Here is an 18,780-nt window from a genome sequence, read left to right as displayed (position 1 = left end):
TTGGTCTGAAACCCTGGAGAGCCACTTCACTGTAGAAGCCACTGAGCTAGGTGGACCAATGGTCTGACCAGTGGTCTAACTCTGTGCATCCTGGCTGATCCTATGGTGCCATATGCTAATGTTCTTACACTTGGAGTTGCCTATAATTTTCTCTTCTGTTTCTGTTTGAAAATAACAATTAACAAAACCACACTAATATAATCATCATCATCATCAGCTTCCTTTCCCAATTAAGAGGTAGAAAATCCTAAAGAGATTTGAGTATCAAGAAGTTTAAAGGAGCGGCTGGATCTAAAAGGATCAGCAGGGGGGGGGGCTTGGGGATGGTCTTACCAGCAGACATTGGTATACATTTCATGTTTTAATCCCCTGGTTCTAATAAAGACACATTTCCCTTCTATTCCATGCTCTCCTCCAGTCTGATTTCTGTGCACACTTAATACTTTTAACATGTGTGAAAGACACTGGAATGATTTGAAAGAGAAGATGAAAGCAGCACACAACTACAAATTTGCTTTCGATAAACACACAGGCGCAGCATCAAAAGTCCAACTTTGGAGGAGAATTCAAAGTTTTATTAAATATTTCTTTAGTGCCCTTTGTCAGCACAAGCTGCAGGCAGAAGTCAGTGATTATCATCCTGCTGACACAAGCACTCCAGATACTGTAAAGGGGCCTCAAGAAAATCAGCTTCAAGGAGAAATTCTCCATACATTTCCAGCATGCTCTCTCCACTCCTGAATTATTTTCCACTCCAATTAGGCTTAGCAAATTAATCTACCACATTGTTGTTCCTTTTGGATGCAATACACTCTCTCTGCATCCGGAGCAAGTGCTGTCAACACAGCTTTGAAATCCTCACAGGCAACTAGTCTCATTTCACAGTTGCTTTTAATTATTTTATTTTATTTTTTTAAAAGTTGGTGTACTGATCAAATGACTAGCGGTCAATGATGGTGGTATAATAGAAACATAGGATGACAGAAAGCTGCCTTATAGCAAGTTGGCATCAGGGCCCGGCTCTAGTCTAGCTCCTTCATATAGATAGGTAAAGGTAAAGAACCCCTGACAGTTAAGTCCAGTCGCAAATGACTCTGGGGTTGCAGCGCTCATCTTGCTTTACTGGCCGAGGGAGCCGACATTTGTCCGCAGACAGGTTTTCTGGGTCATGTGGCCAGCATGACTAAGCCGCTTCTGGCAAAACCAAAACAGTGCACGGAAACGCCGTTTACCTTCCAGCCGGAGCAGTACCTATTTATTTACTTGCACTTTGATGTGCTTTCGAACTGCCAGGTTGACAGGAGCTGGGACCAAGCAATGGGAGCTCACCCCATCATGGGGATTCAAACTGCTGACCTTCTGATCGGCAAGCCCTAGGCTCAGTGGTTTAGACCACAGTGCCACCCATGTCCCATTATACAGATAGATAATTCTTCATATAGATATAATTATCTATACAGATATAGATAATTCCAATGTATGAATTAGTTCAAAAAATGATAAAATTATTCAAAAAATAAATGTAAAATGTTATCAGAAATTTATAAACTATAACAAAAACTATTCTGTATAAAACTGTGCCCCAGAGGTCTGCACCCTGTTTGGCTGCCTACATCAACCCTGGTTAATGGACACGCTTAAGTGGTGAGAATTTGAAACCTAAACTGGTGAAAGAAATAGTTGTTCCACCAAATATAACAGTGTCAAAATTTAATTACCACTATGTGTCTTTTCTTTCTTTTTTTAAAGGAAGAACTTGCAATGACCTTTGGTTAATACAGATAAACAGGCTTTGACTTCCGCATCTTTTCCCCTCTCCCTGTACCGAGTATTTGACATACAACCCAGACTCTTGCAATAGTAGGATGGAGAGGAGAATCAATTTCCAAGGCAACCAGTTATGTTATCTAGATTTCCAGGTTTCAGAAGTAGGGATAGGGATTAAGCCAAAGTTGATAAAGACTCAGCTCTTATGCTGCCACTGATATCAGCAGACGGATACTCAAGTGACATTCAGAATCCAAAGCTCCACTCTAATGTGGAAACAAGCTTGAATAATTCTTCATGAGGCTTTGGTCATATGTGGTGCCATATTGCCGATTCCTCTCCATTAAGTGATCCTGTGGCTCTGTTTCATTTCTCTAATTATTTTACGCTCCTCCAAACGAGTACATTTCTTGCAGATCTGCTTGGATTTTGCAAGCATAGTTGCTTGTATCATTTATCATACACGACAGCCGCATTCAACTCATGTGTGAAGGTAAAGGTTTTATATAGCTGGCGGCTGATGCTCAGAATGCAGCTATTACCTATGTTTCAACATAGCTTGAAAACAAATACAATTGAGAAGGGGGAGGGAGAAAGGAAGGTTTAAACTATTCTGCCTTATGTAACATTATCTGCATTTTGGCTTGGAATCCAGTTTAAGGTATAAAGAAAAGTCAAGGGACCTGAATAATATCAGCCAGTAAACAAAGACTATTCTGGAATTCAAAAGATGAAAAGGAAGCCTGAAAAGTAAGATGAAAGGGAGAGGGGAGTGACTGCCCCAAACATAGTTAATTTGAACTGGGCAAGCCTGGTTCCCAGTGGTTGGCCAGATTGGTCACTGGCCGGGGATGCAGGACTCAGTAGGGCTCTCCTACTGAGCCAGTGTGGTGTGGTGGTTAAGAGCGGTAGACTCGTAATCTGGGGAACCGGGTTCACGTCTCCACTCCTCCACATGCAGCTGCTGGGTGACCTTGGGCTAGTCACACTTCTTTGAAGTCTCTCAGCCCCACCCACCTCACAGGGTGTCTGTTGTGGGGGAGGAGGGGAAAGGAGATGCTTCACTTGGGCTCTGAGAAAGGGCCAGAGGAGTCCTTCTTCTCAGAGCCTGGCATTTTTAACACCCATCCTTCCCCTCTTGAATGGGGAAGCTCTGCAAGAGGCTGTTGTGCTCTTTCACTTAACTCTGATGAAGCAGCATCACCGATCACATGGAAAGTTCTACTCATGCTCAAATAAACCCCCACTGCAGACTTTAGATGTGTAGCACAGTGAAGTCAGAGCTGATGTACATGAGAACAGATACACACAGGAAATGTGTGTACTCCTGCCCTCTCCCTTCTTTTAAAACTAGCTTTTGTCCCATTGGGCATGAGCTAAAGACATTGGGCAATAGCCATCTAAGAGAAGAGCCACTGAAATGAATGGGCCTAAGTTAGCCATGCCCATTAATATCAGTAGGCTTACTCTGAGTAGCAATAGCATTGGAGACAACCTCATTCTTCAAGAGGACTTGGAATCCAGGGGGAATAATAATAATAATAATAATAATAATAATAATAATAATAATAATAATTTATTTATTTATTTATTTATACCCCGCCCATCTGGCTGGGTTTCCCCAGCCACTCTGGGCGTCTTCCAACAGAGAAATTAAATAAAATAATCTATTAAACATTAAAAGCCTCCCTAAAAGAGCTGGGATGCATCCCAAGTGCCTATCAGCCTCACATTGAGAATAATGGTCATTGCATTGCAGTCTTCATGTGCTGACCTATGCATGCCAAGGACCACCCAGAAAAGGAAAGAGACAGGATCCAAGGAAGCTGGTAACTGTGCTGAGCTTTTTATCAATCCTTTGCTGTAGGCACACTGGGGGATAGAGGGGAGGGGATAGAGTCTCTGTGAGTTTTGTTGCAGGGGTAGCCAATCTGGTGCTCTTCACAGGTAGGTAGCCGTGTTGGTCTGAGTCGAAGCAAAATAAAAAAATTCCTTCAGTAGCACCTTAAAGACCAACTAAGTTTATATTTTGGTATGAGCTTTCGTGTGCATGCACACTTCTTCAGATACACTCTTCAGTTATTCTTGGACTCCAACTCCCATCAGTATAGTCAATGGTCAAGGATGATGGGAGTTGTAGTTCAACAAAGGTCTGTAGTGCACCCATATTGCTATCCCTGCTATATAATCTAATATAGCTACTCTTTTTATGCTTTGAATGCTTGGTTATACTGTAAATCCATACTTCTGACTAAAAGGCTAGGTTCAAAGCCAAAATATGTGCTATGCTAATTGTGTGGAATGAAAGATGAAGATCACTCTCTCACAAACTTAGCTCCACAGCAGGTGGGGGTGGGGTGCCTGCAACCCTCCAGATGTTGTTGGGCTGCAGTTTCCATCAGCCCCAGCTACCACGGCCTAGAGTGAGGGAAGACAGGAGTTGGAGTTCATCAACTCCCCTCCCACAACGCAGCAATGCTAAACTGGCCTTTGCTGTTCTCTGCCCATCAAAGACTCACCCGCTTCTCTATGTATAAAACAAGAGCAATCGGTCCTGTTACGAACAACCCTTTCAATTCAATGGCAACATCCCTAATACCAGGCAAAACACCAAGAGGATCCACAAAGGCAGCAGACCTTGGCTGTGAATGGAATGGGCAGCAAAACACTGCTGATGGCTTCACGGCTGTTTTTTTTAAAAAAATTTAATTGCACCACCACCACTGAAAGTGGTGCCCATTCCTGAACTTTCAGGATTCGGTAAGGCTGAAAACTATAATTATGACACCGTTTGGCTAAGGGCATTGCCTGTGTAAATGGAAGAAAATCTTTGTTTACATTTTTCAGCTAAAGCTAGCAATGATGCTAAATGCCTCAGGTTTTCAAGGAAAAATTAGCTGGGTTGCAGCAAAAACCATTAGCATGAGAATCCAGGCTCATTGCCACCCCAGCTGCGTACACACCATTCATTTAAAGCACATCCCCTACCCCCACCCCTGCCAAAGAATACTGGGGACTTCAATTTGTCAAGGGTGCTGGGAATAGTAGCTTTGTGCAGGGTTAAGGTACTGTTCTCAAGATTCTTGGGGGCCAAGAGAGTGCTTTAAAGTTGCAGAGAGAATTGGCTGTTTTAATTTATTTACATGGAAATAATTTGTTCCCTCTCTTTCCATCCAGACATAAACAATGCACCTGTACCAAAAGAATGGGTGATAGCAGACAGAATGATTGGCAGAGTTAGAGGGAGTGACTGGTGTGGAATGTCTGTTGGGTTACACTTAAAGCAGAAGTTGGCAGCCTCAAACACACACACACACACACACACACACACACACACCAACTTTCTATCTGCCCCATGGGATTCCCCACCTCCCCAGGCAACACATCACCTCCTGAAGCCCTGCCCCTCAGCAGCCCTGCTTCAGACCCTCCTTGAGTGTCTTTGCCTGGCTAAACACCTTTAATTCTGATTATTGCTCCTGTTTCCTGGATGCAGCAATGCTTCTGAATGCCAGTTGCTGGAATCCAGAGGAGGGGCAGAAATGCTCTTGTGTTCAGTTCCTGCTTGTGTGTTTCCCACTTGCATCTAGATGGCCACTATGAGATCAGGATGCCAGACTAGATGGGCCACTGGCCTGATCCAGCAGGATCTTCATATGTTCTTATGTACAGAGAGCAACATACATATTTCTGTGGCCCAGTACAGTCGTACATGCACACAGACTCTGGGGAGATTGGAGGTCTTCCATTTCAGAAAATAAATGCATGTCAAAGGAGCCAAGAGGAGCAGGGGTGACAAAATCTGCTGAGTTCAACTTCAATTCCTGAGCCAGCAAAAGACCCAAGAATTATTTCAAAGCCCCCAAATGGATAAGTGGATTTAGATATTGAGATGAGCTCCAACTTCCACTCTGTGTGTGTGCCTCTCTCACACACATACAGCTCAGCTTTCGTCCAAAAAGATGTTCAGTCAGCTTTATGAACTAGCATCACGGTGTCAAGATTATGCGTGTTTCTCATAAAGTCCTTTTATCCAGAGAGGATTGAGGAATGATGTAAAAATAAAAAAAAATCCTCATTTAATTGAAATTTGTGCCTTGGATTCGCTTCCAAGGGCTGGTTACTAATCCAGTATGTTTGCAATGGCTCTGCTCTGCTTGTCCTTGCTTAAGCTCTCTGCATCTTTCCACGAAGAATTCATCGACTGCCTATACGCCATATGTTTAAAGCACCACCACAACACCAACAGGACACAGCATATACACCCTCCACCGTCTAGAGAAAACTCCTTAATCCCGATTTTATTTTATTCTTTGGTAGATTTCCAAAAGAAAAACACACACCAATAAATAAATGTTAGAAAGGGGCGAGATTAGATGCAGACACACAAAGCATTAAAAAAAAACCAAGACTCCTTGCGCTCCACTCCCTGCCCTCTGCTTGCCCCTCAGAGCTGGCATGTCATGAGCTGCCCAAGGGAGGAGGCCAGCAGTGGCAGCCATGGAGAGGAATCAGGATGCTCACACAGCTGCCACGGCTGCCACCACTGCTTGGGAACATTCTGGGATCAAATTAGAAGCTGGGATGGCTTTCATAATTCTGGGGCTGTCCCTGGAAAATCAAGACACTTAGAAGGTATGCCATTCGAGCAAGTGGAGCATTGCCCCACAAGGGTCAGTCTGTCCTCAGCCGGCATCCACTTGCCAACCTCCTTACTTGCAACCAGTCCAGGGAGTTACAGTGCCTGTCAGGTACCTCTTCCTTCGACTCAGTGTTGCCCTTGAGCAACAAAGAGGATGGGGGCAAAGATAATTAGTAGGTTCCACCCATCATTGGCTCTAGCTCTATCCATTTGCTTTGGTCCCCCCTGCTGTTAGCCTGCCTGCCTTCAGGCTGGAAGTGGTATAGTCCTCTCTGCCATCTCTAAATCCAACCACCTCATTCAGTGTGCTGCATGCAGAGACAAGGGCCACACCTACACCATGCATTTAAAGTTTGCTTTAGCACTTTAACAGTTGTTTAAGAATCCTGGGAACTGTAGTTTGTCATTGGTGGTGGAAACTGTACCCTTGTGAGGAATCTCCTAACAACTCTAAGCACCTTTAACAAAATACAGTTTCCAGGATTCATGACAGCTAAAGTGATATAATAGCACTTTACAAGTTTAGTGCAAATGTGGCCTAAGCCTACTTTTATCCCATATGGAACTAACTACAGTCATACCTTGTGTTGCATCCGCTGCAGGTTGCGTTTTTTCATGTTGCAAATGTGGGGGACCCGGAAGTGTTTACTTCCAGGTTCCGCTGCGCACACATGCACAGAGGCATTCTGTGCGCTTAGCGCATGCGCAGAAGCACTCTGTTGCGCTTTCGCGCATGTGCGAAAGCTCCGATCGGGTTGCGGACTTTTCGAGGTGCGAACACCACCCCCGAACGGATTGGGTCCGCAACCCAAGGTACCACTGTACTAATTTGCACTGCTTTGGAAGAGAGAAAAGGCTGAACTTTCACCACTACACTCACTCACTCTCTTTAGATAAATATTAATTGGTTCATTAAATTAAGATACTCCTAATAATCTACTCGTACTGTTCTCAAGATAAAGGTGATGTTACACTATATGAAGGCATACAAAAACTCTTATTGTCACCCGAAGAGAAAATATAGGCAGGTCATAAAAAGCAACAACTAAACTGTTTTGTATTGGCTTGCCCGACAGATACTGATGAGGAGAGGAGGAAAGGTGTGTGTATTGACATAATGTATTGATTTAAACTCTCCTTTTGACTCAATAAAATGGGAAGACCTCAAGGAGAAGTTAGAGTCTCGGGGCAATGCGAAGTTGCTAGGGAAGGGCCATAGCTTTGTGGGAGAACATCTGCTTTGCATGCAGAAAGTTCCAGGTTCAACCCCTGGCGTCTCCAGATAGGAGTAGGAGTCCCCTGCCAGGGGTTGAACCTGGAGATACTCAGTTGGATAGACCAGTGGGCTTGATTTGACTTAATGCATATGTTCTATGGAATGAAAGGGAATTGTACAAGAGCACTTGCAGGGCTTCTATTCATTTCAATGGGCTGAGGTCCCACTCAGTGGCAAGGACATGTGTCAGTCTGTGGCCTGTTTCAACTCTTATGCCACCTGTCCAATATTCCAGGCCTGGTTCTATAAGCTGCTTCAACTGCAGGGTTCGGGAATAGTGGGGCACAGAGCAGAACAAACCAAACAGGGGCTGCAACTAAGTGGAAGACGACCAGCAATGCATGAGGACGGTCATGGATTCAATCCCTGGAAATCTCCAGGCATCACAGGGACATTGAAAGCTGCCTTATGCAAAGCCAGACCACTGACCCATCTAATTCAACATTATCAACACTGTCTGGCAATGGTTCCCCACAGTTTCAGGCAGGAGTCTTTTCCCCAGTCCTGCCTGGAGATGTCAGAAATTGCATCCTGGTAATTTTTGCATGCAAAGCATTGTTCTACCATTCAGCACCTCCCCCACCTGTGATTTCCAGTAACTTGTATTCAGAGGCATACTGCCTTCAGCTATGGAGGTAGCTAAACAGTTAAAATTGGTGGCCATCGCTACATCCTATGGTACTCGTAACTATGTACTGATTTGTTGCATATCTCTTGAACAAATATATTATTATTATTATTATTACTACTACTACTACTACTACTACTACTACTAACCTGTGCTTCAGCTTAAGTTCCCAGGGCAGGGTTACAACATGAAAGCACAATATTAAAAACAGCTTAAAACAATTTGCAATCACAAACATAATATGTGACCTCAAAATATACATCTCAGGTGTCAAAAGAGCCAGGGTAAAAAGCAAATCACACACACCCCAAAAAAACCAGAATTCGCCAGAAGCTGCATAGTGAAGGTGCCACTATGTGGGGAGGGAGTTCCACAACTTGGGGGCTGCTACAGAGAAGGCCCTCTCCTGGGGCTGCCACCACCCCAAACGTCTGATGGCAGCGGAAGTAGCAAGAGGGTCTGCTTTGCCAGTCTTAGCCCCTGAGAGGGTCTGTAGGGAAGGAGACGGTATTTCAGGTGTTTGCTTTATGCAGCATATATAACTGTGCATTGCACTGTAAGCTGTTCTACATGCATGTCCTGGTTTTGCACTCTTGCCGATCATTGCAAGAGTCCAGGGCACGTCATCCAGCACATCAGCATCTTCCGCTGTCCACTTACACTCAGACTGCCAAGTGTACTTATTTGAAGGACATTATTTTAATGAAGTCATTTATGCCATTAAATATTAATCTGTCAAAGCAGTTAAAGTCTAGTGACTGTAACAAAACCAAATAATATATAATGGAGAAAGGTAATGAGGAAAAAGAAACACAGCCACAAGTCAAGGTTAAGTAGCTGACTAAATGAAATCGCAAGAGAGGCTGAGGAATGGAACCAGCTAAAATCTCCTTGGCACAACCAAGGGATGAAATATGGAGTTAGTGTTCATTGCAAATATTCAGGCACTGAGTGCAACGCCACAGCAGAGCTATAGTCAGTGGGTCTGGAAAGCCTTGAGCTAAATTAGGGATGTAAGAAAGCATAATTTTTCACTGCATTCTATATTTGTCATATGTGGTGCTGTTTCTGTTCTGCTGCAGCTTTTCTTCTGTGGAAAAAACCCACACACATTAGTCATCTCACTGTGCTATGGTGAATTATTATTATTATTATTATTATTATTAAAACATATTAGTTGCTCGTCATACTTGAGCACCTTGCATGTCTGAAGGGATTTGCCTTTTCCTAGTAATTTAAACTGAAAAATTATATATGCACATCGTATCTTTGAAAAGTGAGGGGGGATTATATAAAACAGTAATATTCCATACAACATATTGGGGAAACAAGCAAACAAGAAAACCACCAGCCCCCACCTAATGGCAGTAAAAACTCTTAGCAGATAATAACAATAAGCAAAGCAATACTCCCATGCACCAACAGGTAAAAGTAAAAATAAAAACCCAACAGCAACACCCCCACTTCCCGTCGGAATGCGCTCCTGGGGGGGGGACGGCAGGCCCCCAGTACCTCTGGGTGTATCTGGGAAGGCACGTCTCTGGAATGGCATTCCCCTTCACTCCAGAGTGCCTCTCTGCGACACTCCTCCTTGGAAAAGTGCACACAGTTCTTCTGGCATGTCGCAGCAAGAAGAAGAAACATCCATAGGGCTAAACTATGTTTTATTTATAATATATACAGTACAGAGGATCCATAAGCACATCTGTGTTCTCCAGCTCCGGAAGAACAAGACCTAAAACATACACTGCAGAAGTGAAAGTACAATCCAATAACACTCTCAGATGGAAGAGATAAGACAGTCTTCCATTCCCACACTTTTCTCAGACAACTCATGTGATTCATACCAATCACACTACCCTGCATCGGGTACACAAAATCCTAACACTTCCTAGTCCAGAAATAACTCACATCTACCTGGCAAACTATTTATTATTTATGTATTACATTTATATCCCACATAAGAGTTCATAGTGGCATGCATACGGTACTTCTCCTAGTCTGCCTTTTATCCCAACAACCCTGTGAGGTAAGTTAGGCTGAGAGGCAGTGACTGGCCCAAGGTGACTCAGTGAGTTGGGGTTCGAACCCTGGTCTTACACTCCCTCCCCACTACCCCATACTGACATTCTGTCATCTCCCCACACCAACCCAGAAGTGCAAGGCCAAGGTCAGCTGCTGCAAATCAGTGGTGGGATAGAAGATTCCCCCAGGGGTGGTCCAGCATGTCTTCCTCTCCTTGCACAGGGAACAGCAGCAAAAGTGCTTACATTACATTGCACTGCCATCACTTTTGCTCCACCCCATTCATTTCAATGCAAAGGGAACACAAAGCAAAGGATGCGTGTATGTGTAAAAGTAATTAGTTATGTATGGTTTGTAGACAGAAAGCAGCAGCAATAACAACAAACAACATCAACATCAACAAACAGCAGCAGTGAATACTGATCACATCCACTGCATTAATTTCTATTACAGACGTGGGACGAATAAGGGAGCATTGGCAGTTTCTAGATGGACCATTACTCTGTGTGGTATGGTAAATTGTGACTGAATGGGTGAGGGGCAGGGATATTACTTGAAGGGAAGAATGTTATTTATTTATTTTGTTTTTTAAAAATATCAGTTTTTCTCAGTTACATTTTTGCAAATAAAAACAAATACCTTTTCACAAACCTTCTCTTTGAAATTCTTTAAATCCCTGGACTTCCCTCCGTATTGCAAAAAATAAAATTTGCAAAAAAATAAAAATATATTTAAGATTTTTAGGATGGATATGTTCTGATCTCGAACGCGCAGCCAACCTTTGCTTTTGATAGGATGATACGCTGGGATATTGCAATTACAGGGTGCACCCCTGCTGATAAGGACAGCTGCATTCTCTAAACATTCAGATAAGAAACCATAAACTTAAAATGCATGAAGATGCAGCACACTTTGCCTCTCCAAAAAAAATAAAAAGGGGGTGTGCCCACATTTGCACAGCCTTCTTTATGACTGCAGCCAGCAATTTCGCAGGGAAAAGAAAATGCAGTCAACAGTTTTACAGCAGGTTGTCATCTTGTAACGTTTAGCACAATCTCACTGCATGTACATCAAGAGCCTGGAATGATGAACACAAAGAAAAGAAAGCATGGAGTGAGAGAAGGATCAGGAATTGCCCTGTCTCTGTATACACAGGGGGCCTTGAGCATGTGGTGGTTAGGAGCAGGGGCAGAACAAATGGACACAACTACACTCTTCCGCATGCACTCATTCAGAAATGTGTGTACCATGCTAAAAATAAACCTGGCTAAAAATTACATGAAGATACCAGTGTCCACAATTCCACATGATCATCTTTGTCCAAACTCCTGGTCCTTCTGATTTCCTCATCTTGCTGGTGTGCTGTGGCCAGGCACCGTTCCCCTCTTAGAGTACTTCCGCTTTTATAAGCATCCACTCATTGCTACTGTTTTGTTGGAGAACTGCATCACAAAATTCAGATGTGTGATTTCTGAAGGATAGCTGTATTTCAGTTTGCTTATTGTTTCAAAGGGTGGAGATTTGGCAGATTTCACCATAAAATGTGAACTAAAATTTCTCACCTATCCCTAGCTATAACACAGTCACTCTAGCTCAGGGGTCAGCAACCTTTGTCAGCTGTGGGCCAGTCCACCGTCCCTCAGACCATGTGGTGGGCCAGACTATATTTTTGGGGAAATAAAATGTAAAAACAATATGCAGGCCATACAAATAACCCAGAGATGCATTTTAAAGAAAAGGACACATTCTACTCATGTAAAAACATGCTGATTCCCGGACCGTCCATGGGCCGGATTGAGAAGGTGATTGGGCTGCATCCAGCCCATGGGCCTAAGGTTGCCTACCCCTGCTCTAGCTTAAGTGCATTAAATGCCATCTGCAGTGGGACAGGAAACTATTGTCCTGATTCAAGCCCAAACAAATAGAATCATACTAGTTTTGTGGAAGTTGTTACAGAGGCTCTCTAGATACCAAGTCTACTCCTAACTTTTGTGTGGGAGTGTGTTCAGAACCCTTGCTTGTGTGAGAGATGGCTATGAACATGGCAGTATTTCCCCGATCATTGCAGTCAGTAGCCTTGATAATATTTTAAGTCATTTTGAACTTTGTTTTGCCTGGCAGAATCAAGCAATAATTGCTCAAAATATATCAAACAGCTCATTAAACTGCCCAGTAAACTTGAAGGTTAATCTGAATCAAAGGGTGAGAACTCAAGTCATTTATTGGTGAGAAGAAGAATGGCTTAATCATTGGTGTGCCAAGCAGAAGCAGGCAGCGACAGGCGACACAGCTTAAAGCCAAAGCTGTTAATTTACACTTCTCAGAAAGTGGCAAGCGGGGAGGCAGGGCTGTTATACTGCAAGCTCCTGCGCTGGATGAATGAAGGTTCACTCTAAGTAACTATAATGCTATGGAACAAGCATTATGCACATCCTCAAGGCATCCTCATTCTGCACATTACTCAACAGCAGGGCTAGCCCAAGACATTGTGCTGCCTGAGGCAAAGGACAAGATAGTGCCTCCCCCTTTGAATGTGCAAAAGCTAACCAGTCTTGTAACATGGGAAACTGCCTTATACCGAGTCAGACCAGTGGACTATCAAGCTCAATACTGTCCGCACAGACAGGCAGCAGTTATTCAGGGTCTGAGGCAGGAGCTTTTCCCAAAAAGACAAAAGGGATTCAACTTGGGAGACACCACTGAGACACATACCTTCTCAACATACTGTATATAGTTCTATATGTACTGGCCACCTAAGGCCTGGAGAGCTGCCACCAGTTCATGTCAACAATACTCAGTCAAGATAGAACAATGGTTTGGCTCAGTGTAAGGCATCTTCCTTGGGGAAGAACACCCTGTTTATACACAAAAGGTCCCAGGTTCAATTCATAGCTTCTCCAGAGCTGAAAAGATCACAGAATCATGGAATCAAGAATTGTAGGGTTGGAAGGGGCCCAAAAGTCCCACCCCCTGCAATGCAGGAATCTCAACTAAAGCACTCATGACAGATGGCCATCCAACCTCTTCTTAACAAACCTCCAAGGAATGAGAGTCCACCAGCATCTAAGGTCATCCATTCCACTGTCCAACAGCTCTTACTGTCACAAAGTTCTTCTAGACATTAAGCTGGAATCTCCTTCCTTGTAGCTTGAAGCCATTGGTTTGGGTGCTACCCTCTGGAACAGGAGAAAACAAGCTTGCTCCGTCCTGTGACAGCCCTGTAGATATTTGAAGATGGCTATCTTATCACCTCTCCATCTTCCCTGCTTCAAACCCTGGAAAGTAGCTGCCAGTCAGTATTGGCAATGCTGAGGTAAATGGACCGAACAACCTGACTCAGTGAAAGGCATGTTCCTGTGTGTTTCCCTGTGTTCCTAAAATGTATTTGCCTGCTGACAGGAGGTCATCAAAGATAAGAGTTGGCCAGGCCTCCTTTGATGACCATCTCCTAGAGACAGATATGGGGAGCATAGAGACCTTATGCGCAGCTGCTCACCTTTTCTGTGAAAAATCCTGTTCTGACCCTCCTTCAGTCCAACCACTAGTAACTGTTACAAGGTCAGCACAGGACAAGCACCAGCTGTTCAGTTTGTGTGACTGTTGCCATGGGCTGTGTCAAGGGGACACTTCCTTCCTGAACATCTAATCCTAGCACCAAGAACATCTGTATGATGGTGCCTTTCCATGCCTGATGAAATCAAACTACTCTGGAGCAGAATTTTCTCCCTTCCCAACTGCACTTAGACTTTTTCTCCATTTGAGCAACTCAGAAGCCTGCCTCCAAGTGTAAAGACACTTCCCTCCCCCCTCCCCACTGGAACATCTGGGCTCAGGCTGGTGCACTCTGAGCTCCACTGCACATCGCCCCATTTTTCATAAGAGGATCCTGCTCGGGAACCTCATTAGAAACCAAATTACTACCTGCATCAGGTTTGCACTAATGTATTGACATCTACAGCAGTTGTTAAATGAACTGTAAATCCAATACACTAAAGTCATTTTCAAGTGAATCAAATCAGGTTGCAGTCAAAAGAATTGTGAAGCGTGAGAGACTTAATGCCTTGTGCTTTGCAAGGCATTCCCCAGCTAGATGATTTTAGACACATACAAAAAAGAGAATTGTAAAGCCATGAGAGAGTGTGAGCTAGATTGGATGCCACTGCAAGCATACTAAGCAGAGGGCTAAGAGTTTAAGGGCAATAATGGACTCTAATTGAGTAGTTGGTAAACCTACACAGGCACCCATGGCTGCTTGTTTACTGATCGCTTTCCACTGATCTGTTTCCTTCTCTGCCATTAATTTAGACCCTCTGATTTGAAGCGACATTGCTTGCGTTTTTGAGTGCTTTGCATTTAAGATCTCGCCACCACCACCACCCACCTCCCCCTACCCCATGTCTTCAAGGATAATGAATGAAAGGGCAAACGCTTTGGGGGTCATTTTGAAGTGGGAGAAAAGGAGAAACATCTGTTTGCTCTCCAGCATTTGCAGAGGAGTGAATGGCAATTATGCCTCCAATGTCTTAGGCAACAAATTGTGTTTCAGAGGGATCCTTTCCCAAGTTGCTGTTGTTGTCGTTTCTTCAACTTGGCCTTTAAAACAAATATTCAGCTAGCATACTTGAAGGGTAGGAGCACTTTATCCAACATGTTCTTTCTGACCTTAAGAACACCAGAATAGAACCACAGAATTGGAGGGCTGCTTGTGAAGCCATTTACTCCAACCCCTATTGATTGTAGGAAATCCTGAGCTAAAGGCTCCCCAGCAGAGAATGGCTGAAAGTCTCCAGAGAAGGGAAATTCTACCCTAGCCCAAGGGAATTGATCCTGCTATTGATCTGCCCTCACTGTTAAGAGGTTTCTTCTAATGTTCAGCCAAAATCCTGTATCTTAAGCCCATGAACTCTAGTCGTGCCCTCTGGGACAGCAAAAAAGGAAACAAAACAAAACCCAGATCTTCACCCTTTTCTAGTAGAGCCATTCATGAATTTGAAGAGTGTGATCATGCCTCCCTCAGCCCTCTCTTATCTGAGTGAAAGCTACTCGTTTTCTTCAAATTAATCATTTGGGTTGCGTTTTACTGCAAATCTACCTTATCTGCACTTCCTGAAAAAATATGCAAAATTAAGAATAGCTATCCTTAAAATTTTACACGTATTTTGTGATACAATTATCCAACCAAAACATGTGTACAAAATTGCATATTCTGGGGAAATGTGTGCATTAAAATGCATATTGTTGGCATCCATCTGTCTCGATGGGGGTGAAGTCAAACAGCTGCATTAGCAGTACCAAAGTGGCCTCTCTGGGGCACAAATCTTGGCAGAGTGTATGGAGGCCCTGGGCTGCCCAGATGTTGTGGTCCTAAGGAAAGCAGAGGCTGCCTTTCCAGGTTGCCAAGCCCCATTTGCCCCTCACTTCTCTCTACACACATGTAGAAACAGCAGTCTCCACCATTCAACCCACTTTTGGTCTCGTCCTCTCAATCCAATACAAAGATGAATTTTACTAGGCAAAATTGCATCCATATATCCATATATTTATATATTAGGAGAACTCTGCACTAAAAAGTTGGCGAATTTTCATGGGGATCTTTTTTAAAAGAGGGTTAAAAAAATAATGCAGAGATGTGGCAGACCAAATTTAAGATTGGGAAAGTGAGAAACTCATATTGACAGGTTCAGCTATCCCTGTCAGTCAGTGCAGACCAGGGGTTCCCAGACCACCAGTGAGCTTCATTCAGATGGTCTGGAGTGTCTTCTGTGAAGAATGGCAGGAGCAGCTGCTGCTCTAATTCAGCAGTCCACCTGGAAGGACAGCAGGATGGGTCAGTCGTGAAAGGAGAAGAAGGAACATGAAAGTAGTGGAGAAGTTTAGCCACAAAGCTAATAAGAGGCTAGAATTAAGAGGTTTGATCTTGAATCATGGAGATATATTTCTTACATTGTCTTTTTACTGCGTTACAATTTGAATTATATAGGGTGCAAACTGTAATACAAGAAAATGAACAAAAAACAAAAGAAGCCATTAAAAATATAATTAAAAACCACACAGCATCTAGCACAGCACATACCTCACTGTTTCTGAAAGTAGCAGGCTTGTGCAAAGCAGTGTCTGTGATCTGGAACTGGCCTCAGGTGCTTTGTTTGCTCCTATAATCAAAGTCCATTTGTAGCAAATCCTTCCCCAGCCTTTTATAAAAACTATTCTACAGAAGCCAAGCAGATGGGCAAAATGCTGCAGTTCCAAGTGATAGACCCTTAACGATTTACGAGTCTGGATTGGGTGGGAGAGGGAGAGGGGGAGAGAGCATTAACCTGTGCACACAAAATATGTCTGTTGTTATTATTCTCTGTAAACTTGTCATATGCTGGTGGAAATATGCACAGTAAAAACCCGGTGACTGATATACTGTGGTAGTAAACAGCCTGTTAAATAGAAACAGTATACTCAACAAAATGTACTTGATCTTGGTCAGCTGTAAAATACAGTGTGGGCTCAATGCTTGCGAGATGCACAGCTAAACCTTCTGAATACTGTCCACAAACCCCTGATGAAAAGGCAGGCAGGCACTTAGGAGCACTTTCTTTTTGAAATTGTGATATTTTTTCCAGCTCCAAGCATCTCTGCCCATTTGACTTCCAGAGAGCTTTTGCTCCTCTTCCTGCCACTGAATCAACTTGTTTGTGTCAGGTGAAGGTTCCCAAAGCTTCTCATAGAAAGCTGTTTTGATTGCCATTGGGTTGCATAATTGGTTTCACAACCTTCTCATACAAACTTGTTTTGGCCACAGTCATGCTGCACCATTGGCAGCACAAATCATTTTCATATGGTAATACGTGAATTTAGGGGCTAAATGCTCACAATTTCAGAAGTGATCTGGTAAAAGGAGGGGGAAAGTGGGGAGAACTATTTTTTAATTACAGTATTTGATAAGATTACAGAAGGTGTTCTGGACAGAGAATGTTAAAATATTTGAAAGACTCGGGGTGTTCATTGCCCTGGCAATCAACAACAGCAGAGGTCTTCTTGGGTGTTGATTTGTGCTTTGTAAAGTCTGCCAGCTGTTAGGGAACTGCATTCTGCTTCAGTGGAACTGCAAATTTCAAACCAAATTTGGAATTTGGCAGCCATCCTAATAAACTCACTCCAAAGATGTAAGAAGTGAAGGTTATGCAGTGCTTTAGGGGAGACTAAATGCCAGCTTCTTTTGAAAAGAGTTTGTCGGGATTGTTGCCAAGTTCCAAATAGATTTGAAATATAGATTAGGAGCTGCAGCTCATATCTCACCACTGACTCCTGGGGAACCCTTTTGCACTATTCCTCACCCACAACCCCTCATTAACCGGTATATGTCCAGGAGATCTGTACATAAAGAAGCATTCCAGAACAAAATGCTGGAAGAGTGCTGGTCAGAAGTGAGCAGCTTGCCCTGCTGGTAGAGGTCACACTGTGGCTGGAACAGCAATTGCACTTAATGTTGGCTAACAAGAAACCTTGTGACAGGTAGGTAGCCATGTTCGTCTGCCATAGTTGAAACAAAATACAGTGGTACCTCTACTTACGAATTTAATGCGTTCCGAACACACATTTGTAAGTTGAAAAAAATTGTAAGTCGAATCCCATAGGAATGCATTGGGAGAAAAAATTCATAAGTCGAAGCAACCCTATCTAAAAATTCGTAAGTAGAAAAAATCCTATCCAAACCGCATCCAAGATGGCGGACGGAGCTCCATTCGTAAGTAGAAAAATTCGTAAGTAGAGTTATTCATAAGTAGAGGTACCACTGTAAAAAATTTTCCTTCTAGTAGCACATTAGAGCTTTCGTGTGGATGCACACTTCTTCAGACACCTTCAGGTATCTGAGGAAGTTTGCATGCACACGAAAGCTCATACCAATAACAAACTTAGTTGGTCTCTAAGGTGCTACTGGAAGGTGTTTTTTTGTTTGTTTGTTTGTTCCAAGAAACCTAGTGCTCATTGTCCCCGGACAGGGAACGCCCCTCCCTAGTTGAAAGCTATCATATTGTAAATGCTATCAACTGACTCAGACTGTGTGGCAGGTACTGCCCTGGCCTCGACACCTCTGGATCCGAACTGGGGGGTGGGGGTGGGAAGAACACTTCCGGGGGGGAGGGGCTGCTCTTTATCAAGGCCAAGACACACATAACTGTCACTGATGGCAGAGAGGTGTTGCTGCCCTTAACTGCATTATACAAACTGTAACTTTCAGAGCATGTGCTTGAGCTCACTTTTGCCTCCTCCCACCTGCTAATTTTTTTCTTGCACATCAAGAGGGATAAAAATGTCTTTCCATCTACGTTCTTCACACTGTGCATTTTTTTTTAAAAAAAAAATCTTCTATCTTGTCTCCTCTTATTCACATTTTCTTTAAGGTAAAAAGCCCCAAATTCGGAAACCTTTCCTCAAAGGGAACTCGTT

This window comes from Zootoca vivipara, chromosome Z (assembly GCF_963506605.1).
Source record: "Zootoca vivipara chromosome Z, rZooViv1.1, whole genome shotgun sequence".
NCBI lineage: Eukaryota > Metazoa > Chordata > Lepidosauria > Squamata > Lacertidae > Zootoca > Zootoca vivipara.
Note: the sequence above shows the minus strand (reverse complement) of the source record.